Source organism: Arachis ipaensis, chromosome B3 (assembly GCF_059453495.1).
Source record: "Arachis ipaensis isolate K30076 ecotype BB chromosome B3, ASM5945349v1, whole genome shotgun sequence".
Lineage (NCBI taxonomy): Eukaryota > Viridiplantae > Streptophyta > Magnoliopsida > Fabales > Fabaceae > Arachis > Arachis ipaensis.
Genome location: NC_142438.1, coordinates 18940464 through 18957205, shown reverse-complemented (window position 1 = coordinate 18957205; position 16742 = coordinate 18940464). Strand labels below are relative to the sequence as shown.

Here is a 16742-nt window from a genome sequence, read left to right as displayed (position 1 = left end):
GAATTGCTCACTCAACCAATCCTTGTGGGATTCGACCTCACTCTATTGTGAGTTTTTACTTGACGATAACTGGTGCACTTGCCGGAAGGAATTTTGCCGATCGTGCAATTTCCTAAATCGTAGCATAACAAGTTTATGCGCATCAAGTTTATGGCGCCGTTGCCGGGGATTGGTTTTCGATTGACAATTCTCAAATTGGAAGTTAACTAGATTGAGCATTTTTTTTGTTTTGATTAATTCAGTACAAGTTACTTGTTGAATTTTAATTTCTGCACTCTGTTACATGCTTTCTTTCTTTATGCCTTTAAATTCAAGCAACTAACTCACTGACTCACTAACTTTTTGAATTAATTCCTCAACTGCTCTAACCATACTCTTCCATTAACCAAGAGTATTTCACTTGTTTGTTGCCTGTGCTGTGTTCTTGTATGACAGGTAGGAGAGGCGAGACATCAACTCCTCCATATACCGAACCAGAGAGGACCCTTCATAGACTTAGAAGGGAAGCAAGAGGGAAGAGAACACTGGGAGAAGAAGAATCTGAAGGAGAATCTGAGGACAATTTTGAGGAAGCTTTAGATCTCAACATGGATAGAGAAATTCACAACCATGAGAGAGCTGATGGAAACAATGCCATTCCTGAGAGGAGGGTTCTTAGTTCATACATAAACCCAACCTCTGGGAATTGTGGTAGCAGCATCCAGAAACCACCCATTCAGGCCAACAATTTTGAGCTCAAACCACAGCTAATATCACTTGTGGAGAATCATTGTTCATTTGGTGGGAGTGCTAATGAAGACCCAAACCAACATCTCACAAAATTCCTGAGAATTTGCGACACTGTGAAGTCCAATGGAGTCCAGGAAGATGCCTATAAACTGCTTTTGTTCCCATTTTCACTTAGGGACAAGGCAGCTAAGTGGCTGGAATCATTCCCAAGGGGGAGCCTAACAACATGGGACGAGGTGGAAAGCAAGTTTCTGGCAAGTTTCTACCCCCCACAAAAGGTCAATAGGCTTCGATCTGAGGTTCAGACGTTTAGACAACAAGATGGTGAAACTCTCTACGAGGCATGGGAGAGATTCAAGGATTTGACAAGGAAATGCCCACCAGACATGTTCCATGACTGGGTGCAATTGCATATTTTCTATGATGGACTTTCTTATGAATCAAGGAAGGCTGTAGATCATTCATCAGGAGGTTCATTGAACAGGAAAAAGACTGTGGAAGAAGCCATTGAAGTGATCGAGACAGTGGCTGAGAATGAGTACTACTATGCTTCCGAGAGACACAACACTAAGGGAGTCATGGAGCTGAACCATGTTGATACAATTTTAGCCCAAAACAAGGTGTTTGCCAAGCAACTAGCAGAGCTCACCAGGAAATTAGAAACACAGCAAGTGGCCGCAATACACACACAAGATCAAGAGGAAGTAAGCACTGAAGGAGGTGATTGGGAAGAGGCCAACTATGTGGGAAACCAACAAAGGCAATCATATGATCCACATTCCAACACTTACAATCCAGGATGGAAAAACCACCCAAACTTTGGGTGGGGAAACCAGCAAAACCAACATAACAAGTCCACATACCAAAACTCCAACCAAAGATCATACCAAGCCACACAAAACACTTACTCCCAACCATCATATCATGGCCAAAATAATCAACCTACCCAACCTAATCCGAACCAACAATTTCAAGATCAATTAAACAGGATAGAAGGAATGCTGGCAAACATGGGCCAGGACATAAGTGAGTTGAAAAGCTTCAGGGATGATGTGAGATCTACCTTAAGAAACCATGGTGAAAAACTCAAGAGGATGGAGTCTCAAGTAGGAGAGCTATCTCAACAGGCCCCCAAATCAACTGCAGTGTTCCCTAGTGACACAGAAAAGAATCCTAAAGGGGAACAAAAGAGAGTGAGATGGGAAGAATGCAAGGCCATCACCATATTGAAGGAAGTCTCAGAAGAAGAAGGAATTAGACCCTCAGAACAGGAGCCAGAAATCTTGAAGGAAGGTGTGGAAGAAGCTAAGCAGGAAAGTGAAACTGAGCAAGCCAAGGAACTGCAAAAAGGCATGCTGGAAACATACCAACCAAAAGCACCATTTCCTCAGAGGTTAGGAGGAGGTGAAAAAGGGAAAACCTATTCAAGGTTTTTAGAGACATTTAAGTCTCTCCATATCAATATTCCCTGCCTTGAGATTCTCCAGCAGATGCCTACACATATCAAGTATTTAAAGGAATTGCTGAGCAAGAAAAGAGTTTTGAAGGGAGGACAAACTGTAATAATGAACAAAGAATGCAGTGCCCTCATCAAGAAGGACATAGTCTCTAAGAAAACAGACCCAGGAGGTTTTCATATCCCCTGCATCATAGGGGAAACAAAAATTGACAGAGGATTCTGTGATCTAGGAGCTAGCATAAATGTGATGCCTCTGACTCTTATGAAGAGGCTACAACTGAATGAGGTGAGATCCACTGATGTAATCATACAACTGGCTGACAAAACTCAGAAGCAAGCTGAAGGGGTAGTTGAGAATGTGCTGGTGAAAGTGGGAAATTATTTCTTCCCCACAGACTTTGTCATTTTGGACATGGAGGAAAGCCACCTACACCCTATCATTCTGGGAAGGCCATTTCTAGCCACTGCTAGAGCGCTCATAGATGTAGAACAAGGAGAGCTAATTTTGAGAGTACATGATGAACAGCTCATTTTCAATGCTTTCAAACCTGCATCTGAGCCTGAACCAGAACCTGAAAAGCCTAAGGATGATAGTAGCCATCTGTGTTTGGAGGAAAGCAATCCAGCAGCTGAAATTCTGAAACAGTCCTTGGAAGGCAAACAAGAATTGCAAGAGTTAAAGCCACAAGAATCAATAGAAACAGATCAGAAGGATCCTCCTGGCATAAGGGTCAATGAAGAAATCCTCAAGAGAAAGGGAAGAATTGTAAAGAAATTGCCAAGAGGGTGGAGAAACAAGAAAATTCCCACTGAAGGTTTCTCTCCGGGAGATAAAGTGATATCAAGTCATTATCTGCCAATCCCACCTGGCCTCAAAACCATTCCTTCCCAGCTCCCTCAAGTGTTCACAATCAGGAAAGTTCTTTCTATGGAACATTTAGAAGTCATGAAGGAATCAAATGGGGACGTTTTCATAGTGAGAGGAGAAGACATCAAGCACTACAATCCACCCTAACAAGGGGCAACCGTCAAGCTAGTGACGTTAAAGAAGCGCTTGTTGGGAGGCAACCCAACCTGAGGTAATACTCCCTTGCTGTTTCTTTTATTTGTTTCAATAAAAAGGTGAAGTAGTTTCTGTGCATTGCAAAGAATTAAGTTTGGTGTTTCACACCAAACAATGAATTCGTGGATCAATAATTCAAAGGGGAATGTGTGACTCTAAGTTTGGTGTTCCACCATAAAGATCAACTGAACACAACAACCTTTGAATTATATGAAAGGAACAACCATTCTAAGCAATCACAGAAATGCTTAAAATCCTTAGCAGCAACTTCATTCCAAGGAGAACTCAAGGATTCAAAGAACAGAGAAGTAAGTAGGAGACTAAGTTTGGTGTTCACACACCAACTTAAGACTCAGACATTTGCCCATACATAGTTGAGCTAATCACTCAAGTGCTTGAGAAGCAAGCAACTTCATCACTCTTTGCAGGAAAGGAAACAAGGATCTTAGAAAGAACATGAAGCAACAACTAGGAGAAGAAGGAGAAATCAAATTGTTTCCTGGCAACAAAGAGAAAACAAGAAATTTCACAAGGTTGTGTTGTTCCTTGACAATTCTTTAAAAAGGGCAAACAAAAGCATGCTTGCTCTAGTTTAAACTGTAATTGTTGAATCTTTCTGGAATGTGAAGTTACTAGTATGTTTGTCTGTTTATTGCTTTGAATAAAGTGAATGCCTAGATGTTTGGATATAACTTCACCTTCTTAAACAAATGCTTGCCATGCTTGTTCTGTTTCCAAAAATAAAAGAAAAGTTTGAACAAAAGTAACTTGGCTCAATTAGTGACAAATCAAGTAGAATTAAGTGGTGGTATGCATGCTTGATTGTTTAGTCAGATCACTGGAAATAGAGTGTAGAATTATCATTTTTTGTGTAGAATTTGAAAACTGTCTATGGATCTTGATGAATAAATATCTTTGGCCATGAAAAAGAAAGAAAAAGAAGAAGAAAAAGCCACTGAAAAAGGGCAACCAAAAAGCAAAAAAATTGAGAAAATAAGCTAGGCACCAATGGTTTGAACTTCTGAGACAAATGCCTGTGGTGTTTATGTATTAAGGATATGCTTGGATGAATAGGTTCTGAGGAGTGTTTCAACACTTGGTAACTTGGGTTAACTAACCCGGGATTATCAACCAAAAGTCCATTATCAAGAGCAACCTAAATACAAAACATTTAGTCACACAAAGAGGTGCTGGGCACCAATGTCTCAAGAAGAAATGTGAACTAAAATGCCTGGGGTGGATATGTGTAGTGCACTGATAAGAAAAAGAAAATGCCAAAGGCTTGTGCAACACATGACACTAAGCAAACAAGGAGCAAAGGAGCTCTAAGAAAAAGAAAAGAAAAAAACAAAGAAGAGAAAAGTGCCAAGGACATAAGAATAACAAGAGGCCATAGCAGTGTTTGATGGATGCAATGAAAAAGATAATCTTACCTGATAAGAATGAAAAAGTGATGCTGCAACTTTCTGCATAAAACCCTTCTGATGAACTTCAAATGCTTGCTAATATAGCCAATGTAATTGCTTTCTGTTTCATACTTTCTTCTCGAATAACTCAGGACTTGCTTAGGGACAAGCAAGTATTAAGTTTGGTGTTGTGATGCCAAGGCATGTTAGGCTAGTTTCACTAGCATTTTTCTGTTAGTTTTAGTGGTTTTATGCATTTTCTTGAGCTTAAAGTAACCAAGAATGGTTAAATGAATAACAAAGCAATGAACCATCCAAACAGTATGATTTTGATGCAAATTCCATGAGTTTTAGTTATATTACTTGAATGCTATGACTGGAAGATTTCTCATGAAATTTTGCAAGACTTTGATGCAATTGTTTGGATGATTTCAGGGAAGAAGAGGCTAGGCAAGGAAGCAACAAAATCAATAAAGGAAGCTTGAATATCACATGTGGAGTTTAAGTTCCAGTTTAAGCTTAAACTGGAACTTAAACTACCAAGCCATATAATGCTGGAAATGGCGTTTAAGTTCCAGTTTAAGCCTAAACTGGAGCTTAAACGCCAGAATCATGAAGGCTAAGAAATGCTGAAACTGAAGTTTAACCTCCAGTTTAACCTTAAACTGGAGGTTAAACGCCAGAATGAGAATTCCACTCAGGAAGCATTTCCACGTTTAACCTCCAGTTTAACCTTAAACTGGAGGTTAAACGCCAGAAATGGGAAATGCACCAGGGAGCCATTTCCACGTTTAAGCTCCAGTTTAACCTTAAACTGGAGCTTAAACGTGTTCGACCAAGTTTTCTCCTCCAGGGTTGCTTTCTCCATTTCCACGTTTAAACTCCAGTTTAACCTTAAACTGGAGCTTAAACGTGTTCGACCTCCAGGATGGCTTTCTCTATTTCCACGTTTAAGCTCCAGTTTAACCTTAAACTGGAGCTTAAACGTGTTCGACCTCCAGGGCTGCCTTTCCTATCTCCACTTTTAAGCTTCAGTTTAACCTTAAACTGAAGCTTAAACGTGTTCGACTACGTTACCCTCCAGGGCTGCCTTCTTCCATTTCCACGTTTAAGCTTCAGTTTAACCTTAAACTGAAGCTTAAACGTGCCTCCACAAAAGGCATCACTGGAAGTGTCTGGCGTTTAAGCTGCAGTTTAAGCTTAAACTGCAACTTAAACGCCACTATTGGAAAAGGTTTCTGGGCCAAAAATATTGCAGTTTAAGTTAGCTTTTGAGCACAAACATTAACTTAAACTTACTCTGGTATGAAACCCAATTGAATATCATGGTTTATGGGATTGGGCCTGAAGGATTGATGAGTCTGGAATTTCAATTTGTTGAGTCATGTGTCATTACTTGATTATCACTAAGTTGGCTCAATGAATGTTACAGAATGTGGATCAGCAGCTTCATCAAGATTATGGATCATAAACCCAAAGCAAAAGTAAAGCAGGGAGAGGCCTCAAAGCCCAAGAAACACAACAGAAGCTCAATATAGAAAGTGTATAAATAGGATAGAATTTAAGTTAGGAGGGATCTTTTCATTTTGGCTAGTTTTCATATCTTTGTAATTGAATTCAGAGCTATGACTCACTAAACCCCCTTTCATTGGGTTAGGGAGCTCTATTGTAATTCAATGAATCAATAATAGTTTATCTTCTTCTTCAATCTTTTCTCTTGAATTTTGTTAGAAAGCTTCTCGATCTAATTCCATTGGGTAGTTGTCTTGGGAAAGAAACTACCCATAATTGGAATCCTTCGGAACCTTGGGAAAGGAATGGAGGATTCATGCTAGAGAAGCTTTCTCACAGTGAATTGGATTGGGGTTTGGATGGATATTGTGACATGTAATCCTACCAAATTGTGGTTCATGAAACTGTGTGGTAAAATCAGTGATCGAGCATCATCTCTTCTTATGAACATTTAAACCAAGGGATTGGGAATTTGTTTGTTTTTAGAGAGAATTGGTGAGCCAAGGGATTGGGATCCAATCATATAAGATTGCCAAGCAAAATTCAATGAACGCATTGGTTGAGGAAGAGATAAACATGTTTTGATTCGGAGATCTCAATATCTCCTATAACCCAATGAATTCCCCATTTCTGATTTCCACTTTCTCTTTACATTCTGCAACTCAATTCATGCAATCACCCCCATTCCCTTTTAATTTCAGCAATTTAGCTTCTGCTCTTTAATTCATGCAATTTAAGATTCTGCCATTTAAATTTCTTGTCATTTACGTTTCCCGCCAATTTTACATTCCGCAATTCTCATCTAAATCTTGATTCCGCTCAACTAGAACACACTTCTAATCCGAATTGCTCACTCAACCAATCCTTGTGGGATTCGACCTCACTCTATTGTGAGTTTTTACTTGACGATAACCGGTGCACTTGCCGGAAGGAATTTTGCCGATCGTGCAATTTCCTAAATCGTAGCATAACAAGTTTATGCGCATCACACATATCAAGAGGTCTTTTAAGGGTTGTAATGGGGTTAGGGTCAAGGTAGGATTGTGTTTGGCCAAGTGGACTAAAATCTGAATCCTCAATTAACTTTAAACTTTCCACCTTACTTTAGACAATCCATGTAATTATGATACCACATCTAACTATCCATTAACCGTATTTTCCACATATTCATGCATTCTAATTACAAGTACAATACATATGCATTGCTTTCACCACTTACTTTGGGGCGTTTTGTCCCCTTATTATTTGCTATTTTTCTTTTATTTTTCTTTTCTCTTTTTTTTTAATGCATATGATTAAGATATTGAATGCATGAATCATGTTCTAAACATTTCTTTCATATTTTCATAAAGATATATAATACCCAATTCTTAAACCAATTGTTTCCAAATCCACTTTTCCCCACACTTAATTGATGAGCACTTTCACTAGTCTAAGCTAACTAAGGATTCAAATTAAGGACATTATTATTTTCCGCTTAGAGTTAATGATGTGCTAAAGTAAAGAACAAAGGGGTAAATAGGCTTAAATTGGTTTGCAAAGGATAATGCAAGGTAAGGCCATATGGGTATGTAAGCTTAGTGAAACAAAGGCCTCAATCATGTAAGTGCATGCATACATCAAACCATGGAAATATAGAATTAAGCAAGACAAAGATCACAATTTTAGCGAGAAAAATACACACTAAAACAAAATTTTGGTTGATAAAATGCAACCAATTCAAATAGGCTCAAAATCTCACAAGTTTTGTGTGTTCGAGCTCTAAACCATGTTCCAGTATAATATTTCTTCAAGCAAGTGTAACATTAAGTTTTATTCAAATTAGTGAAATGCTCTAAAAGGTTTCTTGAAAAAGAACATATTACTTCAACCAAGTGGTAAAATATGCACAAAAATCAAACAAATATGCAATCAATCATGCAAATGCAACAATGAACAAGAAAAGTAAACCATTGGTGTTGAGATAGAAGAGTAACTAACCCATGGAGATCGGTATCGACCTCCCCACACTTAAAGATTGCACCGTCCTCAGTGCATGCTGGGATGTACAAGTGGACGGGCTGCTACAACTGATGCTTTTCTCATCAAGGAATGTGCGTAGGAACTTGTGTGTCTCCCCCATGCAAACGTCTTCCAGTTCTCTTCCTGGTGGCCATCCTGAAAGAAAAAGGGAAGGAAAGTAACCCAAATCAAAGATAGAAAATAAAGAAAACATGGGTTGGTTAATGCCAAAAATGAGGGTCTCAATTACATGGAAGCTTCAACATGCAAGTGAGAAAACAAAAGAAGGCATGGCATGCCAGTGGTACAAAATTTGTAACAATGGGGAAGAGAGTGTAAGACAATATAAATTCATGTCAATGCAAGTGAAGTGCAAGTATCATAAAAGATTGGCATTGGCAGATAATTAATATCATCCCACAGTGTAAAACAAGTCACTAAGCACCAAAATAATTCAAGATGCGACAGTTGAATAAGAACATTTAACACCAATAATAAATTTAGAAAAGAAAAATTAAAATTAAAATATGCACAAAATTAAGATGCAATGAATAAAATATGCAAATAAATTAAGTAAAAAAAATAGAATGAAGGTGAAAAGGGATGAGAAGTGAAAGAAATAAAGTAAGAAAGAAAGAAGATAGAAGAAATAAGGAGGGAAAAGAGAAAATAGGATTTGGGGAGAAAAAGATATGATAATTGGCAAATTAGGGTGAGCTGTGCGGCGCAAGCGACGCGGACGCGTGGGGGACGCGGTCGCGCGACTTGCGCTGAAGTGGATTGACGCGATCGCGTCGGTCACGCGGTCGCGTGACACAATTCATGCTACTGGCGCGAGGGCAGCCTCGCGCTTGCACAACTCTCTGTTCAAATTATTGTTAGTGCCAAATTTTAAGTGACGCGATCGCATGGGGCATGCGATCGCATGAATGGGGTTTAGAAGAATGTGACGCGGTCGCGTGGGTCACACGGCCGCGTGGGTAGAATTGTGCGTTCAGCACCAATCCAGCACCACTTTAGCACAATAATTGGTTGTGCACCCCTTTTACGTCGAAATCCAGGGCATGCGGTCGCGTGGGGCACGCGGTCGCGTCAGCGACGCGGTCGCATGGGACGATTTGTGCCATTGGCACGCCTCCAGTGCTGCTCCTGCGTAACTCTCTGTTCATATTAATATTGTCTCCCATCTCCTTGCGACGCGGACGCGTCGCTGATGCGGTCGCGTCGCATCGCGGGCTCTCTTTTTTTTTAATGCAATATGCAGATGCAAAAGTGCTTAATATGAATGCTATGCATGATTCCAGGTTCAATAAAATAAAATAAAATTCAAAAACAAACAAAACTAAATAAAATTAAAATTACAAAAGGAACGATCATACCATGGTGAGTTGTCTCCCACCTAGCACTTTTAGTTAAAGTCCTTAAGTTGGACATTGGAAGAGCTTCCTGTTATGGTGGCTTGTGTTTAAATTCATCCAGAAATCTCCACCAGTGCTTGGAATGCCAACAGCCTCCGGGGTCCCAAACTAGGCATGTGAAGCTTCTGAGCAGCTTCAAACAGATTGTTAGGCTCCCAGGGTGACAAACGTCAGAATAAACTCCAGGATCCCAAGCCTTGCTTTTAAATCTGCCACCGTTTTGATCTATATGTTTCCATCCGGGCGGTTTAAAAAGTAGAATCTCACCATGGTGACCAAACGTTCTCCGTGATCCATGCAATTGAGCATGATACCAATCCATGTACTTCGAGTTGAAGCGTGGAATCTTATTGAACCTTGTACACCAGCTCTGAACATGAGCCATTTCCCGCTTACTCTTAAAGCCGCAGAGAGCTCTAAGCTGGCCATCTGTTTCAAGTAAACCATATTCAAGTGAATAAGTAAAGTTAAAAGTTAAGGATTGTACCCACTTGAAGCTTGTATTAGGCAGTGATGGCCTTGGGGTATGTATTTTTGGAGGTTCTGCAAGTTCTTCTCCCTTGTTCTCTTCGGTGAATTCCTCCACTTCTTTGCAAAGATCTTCAGTTGTATCTGTGTCCTGGTCAAAGTCTTCTATGTCTTCCTCATCACTTGATTCATAGATTGGAGGTTGAGAGAAATCTACCTCTGCATCATCTTCATATTCACTTGGGGAAGATTCTTCGATCTCAGAGAATTCACTTGCGGATGCAAGTTCATCACCAAGAGAGCTAGACTTGTGACTATCATCATCAAGGGAATTTGCTTCTTGGATTATTCCGTCTGATTCCTCATAAACGACTTGCCTTGGAGATTGTACAGTATCCTCCTTAGCATCAACTGTAGCATCCTGGACGGAGTTTTCCTCAATTCTGGATTTCCATGGAAGTTCAGCATCTCCTAGGTCTTCAACCAACTCTTCTCCTTGAACAATGACAGCTTCTTCTAATTGTTCTAGTACAAATTCATTCTCTGTCTTGTCCACTGGAGTTTCTGGTATTTTCTTCATGCTCTGCTCTTCGTTAGACTGTTCACATGGGACTGTGGCTGATCCTTGTGTAATTGAGCGCCTAGAAACCCATCGAATTATTGCTTGCTCCAGTTGTTGAATGGTTGTTTGAAATTTATTTACTGTTTCCTTAGGCAAGCCTCTGCTTCTTGGGTTGCTGGACTTGGACATGATACAAAGGAAAATGGTGGTGATTGGGAGCGGTTGGATTGGTACTGGGGTAAGGAAGGATCATATGGTGGCGAATGGTGAAGAGAAGCTTGTGAGTGTGGTGGTTCGAGGTTATATTGAAAGGATGGTTTATATGCAGGGGGTGGGGCTTGTTGGTAGTTACAAGGTTGTCCACCATGTCTTTCAGCTGGGTATGCACTGTAGAATGGTCTTTGTCCAGGATATCTCAGAGGGTGTTGCTGCCAAAAGGGTTGATTAGATCCTCTTGGTTCCATCCATCCTTGATTGGCCTGACCTTGATGCACATTCCTGCTGTAACCTCTATTTCCTTTAACAATATTAGAACCAAACTCAAAGCGAGAGGGGTGAGAGTTCATAGTAGCAAATAAAGATAAACAGGAAAAACAAAAATAAATAAACAAGCAAAAGAAAAATATTTACAATAACCAATAATAAGGCACACGTTAGCAGCTCCCCAGCAACGGCGCCATTTTGACGTTGGAATTTTGCCAGTAAAGAATGTCATAAAAACAGTCGCGTTGTAGATATAGTCTCTAAACCGACAAAAATCCCTTCGTACAAACATGTTGGGTGTCACAAGTAACAAACCCCTTTAAAAATTGTTAACCGAGTATTCAAATCTCGGGTCGTCTTCTCAAGGAACTGTGAGGAAGTATGTTGTTATTATTGGCTATAAAAGTTGTAAGCGGGGTTTAAAAGATGAGAAGCAAGTGATTTGAATGACAAGTAAAGTAAATGGTAATTAAAATAAATAAATACTGTAAAGCAAACTTTTGGCAAGGTAAGAGAAATTAAAGGTCTAACTTAGTTATCTCTCTCAACTATAATGAAAGTTGAATCTAAATTCCACTTGGTCAACCTTTACTAAAGCAAAGGAAAGTCAAGGGACTAATTAAATTGACCTTTGAATCCTATTTATTTCCTAAGAAAAGGTTGGGATTACTTAAGTTCAACTTAATTAGCAAGATAACGATTATCAAATATGTTGCGTTTGATAACTGTTGAGTTACTAATTTCTTAACCAGGACCAAAAGGGGAAAAAGTAAAATTACTAGAATAATAAAAATGTTCTTAGATGGGAAGCAATGGTAACTTAAATCAGAGAGAACAATCATAAACTGAAAATATCTCAAATATCATCAATTCAAATAACAATCTATAACATGGGAGAAATTCATAAATTCACTGATCAATCTAAGTACTGGAATAAATAAAAGTAAAAAGAAGCTAAAATAAAGAAACGTAAAACCTGGATTGAGAGTCACTCTTAAAGCAAGAAGAAATCCTAAATCCTAAGAGAGAGAGGGGAAGATCTCCCTCCCAACTAAATCTAAATCATTGAAAAATAAAATATGCGAGAGCTCTCTTGAATGGGTGCATTCCCACACTTTATAACCTCTGGTCTATGCTGTCTGTACTTGGATCTGGGCCAAAAAGGGCTTCAGAAATCGCTGGGGGCGTATTCTGTAAATTCGGATACGTGGCCTCTGTCACGCGTCCGCGTGGGTCACGCGGTCGCGTCATTCGGAGCTTTTCCTTGCCACGCGGTCGCGTCAGTCACGCGTCTGCATCGCATATGTTCTGCTTATGTCGCGCGGTCGCGTCAGTCATGCGGCCGCATCGCTGCATCTTTGCTTCTGGCACGCGATCGCGTCGTCCATGCGATCGCGTGAATACCAGTTTCCTTCAAAGCTCTGTTTTGCCTTCTCCTTCCATTTTTTTATGTTTCCTTTTCCATCCTTTAAGTCATTCTGCCTTAGAAAACCTGAAACTACTCAACACACTAATCACGGCATCGAATGGAAATAAAGGTAATTAAAATAATTAATTTTTAAAGCTTAGGAAACATGTTTTTCACAATATGACATAATAAGGAAGGGAAAGTAAAACCATGCAATTAATGTGAATAAGTAAGTGAAGGATTGTATAAATCACTCAAATTAAGCACAAAAGAACTCATGAAATATGGGTTTATCAGGTGCCCCAAAACAGTTTTTCTTGGAAAATCATCACCCTAACCAAGTAGTCCTAACATAAAAAGAAATGATGAAATATGTACAAATTCTAACTAACATGCAACCTATCATGCAACGCAAGCAACTAACTAAGAAGGGAAACCAAGAATTGGTGTTGAAAAAGAAAATGGTTACCTATGGAGATCGGTCGGACGACCTCCCCACACTTAGAAATTTGCACCGTCCTCGGTGCATGCAAAGAAGAGCAAAGTGGACGGGTTGCTACAATTGATGAGCTCCTTCAAAAGGTTGTGCGGATGGACTTGTTTGTTGCCCCAATTGAAAGCTTTTCCGTTCCTTTCCTTCTTGGTGGCCAACCTAAAAGGAAAGAAAAAGAAAGAGAATTAAGCCTATAACAAAAATATTAAGCAAATATAAACAAGCGAAGGCTAATGCCAAATAAGAGTAAGGTTCTCACTACATGTTAGCTACGCGCGGATGGTTTGTGCTTCAGGCATGGTGTTGGCGCAATGTAGGCGCAACTCTCGGGTCAATGTATGGAGGAGTGAGATTTTTCAATCCACGCGTCCGCGCACATGGCGCGCCCGCGTGGATGGTCAAAAATGCTTGAGGCGCGCGTACGCGCCAGATGCGTGCACGCGCGGGTTGGTGCTCTGTTTTTCAAAATTTTTCCAAGTTCTTGCACCAATCCAAGCATTCCAAACAGCTACCCAAACACCATAAAACCTTATTTAACATGTCAAACTACCAAATAAACTCAACAAACAAAACAAAGCATGGAATTAAACTAATTCTATTAATATGCACAAAAGAGAGAAAAATGAAAAGAGTTTAGAGTTCTACCTAAAAATGGTAACTCAATGCATTCATTAATTATATATACAAGAGAATGGAAAAAGTTTACCATGGTGGGGTGTCTCCCACCTAGCACTTTTGTTTGTTGTCCTTAAGTTGGACTTATGGGGAGCTATCCATCAAGGTGGCTTGTGCTTGAATCCATCCTTGAACATCCACCAATGCTTGGACTTTCATTGTGCTTCATCATTCAAAGTTAATAACTCCAAGCTTTGATGGATTTCTTCACAAACCATAGGCTCCCAAAGTTGATCTTCCTTGTGCGATCCGGGATTCCACACTTTGTTTTCACACCCGTCCTTGTGTTGATCATGGTGATTTCCTCCGGGTGGCAAGAGGGGTGAATTCTCAATTAAGCATCCAAACATTCTCCTAGACCCATGCAATTTGGTACTACACCAACCATTGCTATTCAACTTTGAGCATGCAACCATCATGAACTTAGAGTGATGTTTCCAACCACTACACAACTCTCTCCTACTCTTAATTCCACAAAGAGCTCTAAGTTGACCATCATTTTCAATCAAACCATATTCAAGTGGGAAAGTAAAGATTAGAGATAAGAATTTTACCCACTTGAATGTTGTGTAGGATGGTGACTTAGGAAGGAAAATCTTCCCACACTTAGCCAATGTGAGATCCATTCCCTTGTACTCTTCCCTTGCATCTTCCACTTCTTTGCAAGCTTCTTCAACTTCAACCTCTTCCTCTTGGTAGCTTCCTTCCAATTCAATTTCTTCTTCATTGCTTACCAAGGGTATGGGAGGTGAGGTATCTTCTTCCTTACCATCTATGTCAAGCCCAATGAAAGAGGATTCAATTGTAGATAGGAACTCCTCAATGATTGAATCCATCTCTTGATCAACCTCTTCAAAGTTTTCAATCACAATATGCTTTGGAGGTTGTACACCCTCCTCAACATCAACATCAAGTGTCTTGGGAGAGGGCTCTTTAATGCTACATTCCCATGGACCTTCAACATCTCCTAGGTCTTCAACCACTCCTTCTGGCTCAATTGTCTTAACTTCCTCCCCTTGTGGCAATTCTTTCTTCAACTCCTCTTTTTCACCTTGAAGCTCTAAACTCACTCCCTCACTATGCTCCTTAGTTGCTTCTCCACATTCGTCAATGGGAGTTCCTTGGTTGCTTAGGCTTAGTTGGGAGGAGGCCATATTGCTAACGGCTTCCACTAGGATAGCCATCTTGGCTCCTAGCTCCTTAAACTTCTTTTCCATCCCCTCTTGTTGCCTTTGGAATTGAGAGTTAAGATCTCCTAGTTCTTGCGTGGAGGCTTCATTGGGAGGTGATGGTGGGAGAGAAGGTTCATTGTTTGGGAGAAAAGGTTCATAATCGGAAGTTGGTTCATCTTGGTAAGGGTATAGAGGTGGTGTATATTGAGGTGGTTCTTGAGAGTAATTGTGTTGGAATGGTGGTGGTTCCATGTGTGGTTCATATGGTTCATAAGATGGTTGGTATGGTGGATAGGGATTAGGGTCATAATGAGGTGTTTGGTGGTAGGGGGCTTGTGAGTAAGGGGGTTCAAAGTCATGTTGAAGGGTGGTTCATAGGCATGTGGTGGTAGTTGTTGACAATCACAATAAGGGTCACCACATCTGTTAAATTGATATGCATTAGGATTAGAATTATACCCATAAGAAACCGGAGGGGGTTGTTGCCAATAAGGTTGATCAATCCCTTGAGGCTCCTCCCATCTTTGATTGTTCCATCCTTGATGGACATCCTCATTGTATCTCCCATTACCTACAACATAATTTGAACTAAACTCATGGCCAAAGTGAGGATGAGAATTCATAATAGCAAAGAGAAACAAAAACTAACAAAATAAGCAACAAGGTCCTAAAGCTAATAAAAACTAACAAATAAGTAAAAAGCAAACCTATTCACAATATTCACAATAGCCAATAATATAATACCATTGCAACTCCCTGGCAACGGCGCCATTTTGATAATGAGATTTTTGTGTCAGTCTAGAATTTCTCTCATAGAAATAAGAACTTCGTTGTAAGCATAGCTCCAAACCAACAAACAATTCTCACATCAAAAATATTGGTTGTCACAAGTACAAACCCCAATAAGAATTAACCGGAGTATTTGGACTCCGGGTCGTCTCACAAAGAATTGCAATAAAGTGTTTAATTATTGGCTATGAAGAGCAAGGGGGGTTTGGTTGATAATTGGGCAAGAAAATAAATGGCAAGAAAAGTAAATGAACAATGAACTAACAAAAGAAATGGAAAAGAGCTCTTGGCTAGACATAGGTAATTGAGATCACCATCCTTGTCTACAAACCATATATTGATAATTATGAGAGGCCAACCCATTAAGTCTACTTCCAAAGCCTTAAGTACGTAATATCTACTCCTAGGCTTGAAGTACGTCAAATAGGCTTGATCACATCAACCCATAAGTCCCAACCTATCTACTCATTAGATTCGTAGTGGGTTGGTGTCAAAGAGTATCAAATTGATCACCAAGGATTCTCAAATCACCAATTCATTGAGACCCAATGACTCAAGGTCACTCAATTCGCTTAGTCTAGGCCAAGAGTAAAGAAAACTACTCAAAAACTAGTGTAAACATTTCATCAAACACTTAGAGTGCAAGAAAAGTAAACATCACCAAATGTAAAAATTAACAAGATCCATAACTATCATCAACAAGAAATCAACAATAACAATAGAGATAACATAAAAGAGACTTAGAAACATAAGATTGCATTCAAAGAAATCAAGATTCAACAATGGTTCATACACATAAAAGAGAACAAAATGAGAAATTAACAAGTAAAACTAGGAGAACAAAGATGTAATAACAAGAAATTAGAAGGGAAAACTAAATCAAAACAAGAATTGAAAGAGAGATTTGAGAGTGATTAACCTAAACTACCCTAAATTCTAGAGAGAATGGAGAGCTTCTCTCTCTAGAATTCTAACTACAACATGATGAAAACTAAACTATGACTACTTGGTTCATTCCCCCTTCAATCCTTGGGTTCAATAGCATCAGAAATGAGTTAGATTGGGCCCAAAATAGGCTGCAAAATCATTGGCCACGATTTCTTT

General features: G+C 39.6%; 1 non-coding gene across 1 annotated transcript; it reads right to left on the bottom strand.

Moving 5' to 3' along the window:
• Positions 1–1013: 1013 nt before the first annotated feature.
• Positions 1014–1117, bottom strand: LOC148569973 (small nucleolar RNA R71). The gene has a single exon (XR_015880272.1). It is a non-coding gene; the product is annotated as a small nucleolar RNA R71 (small nucleolar RNA).
• Between the last annotated feature and the right edge of the window lie 15625 nt (positions 1118–16742).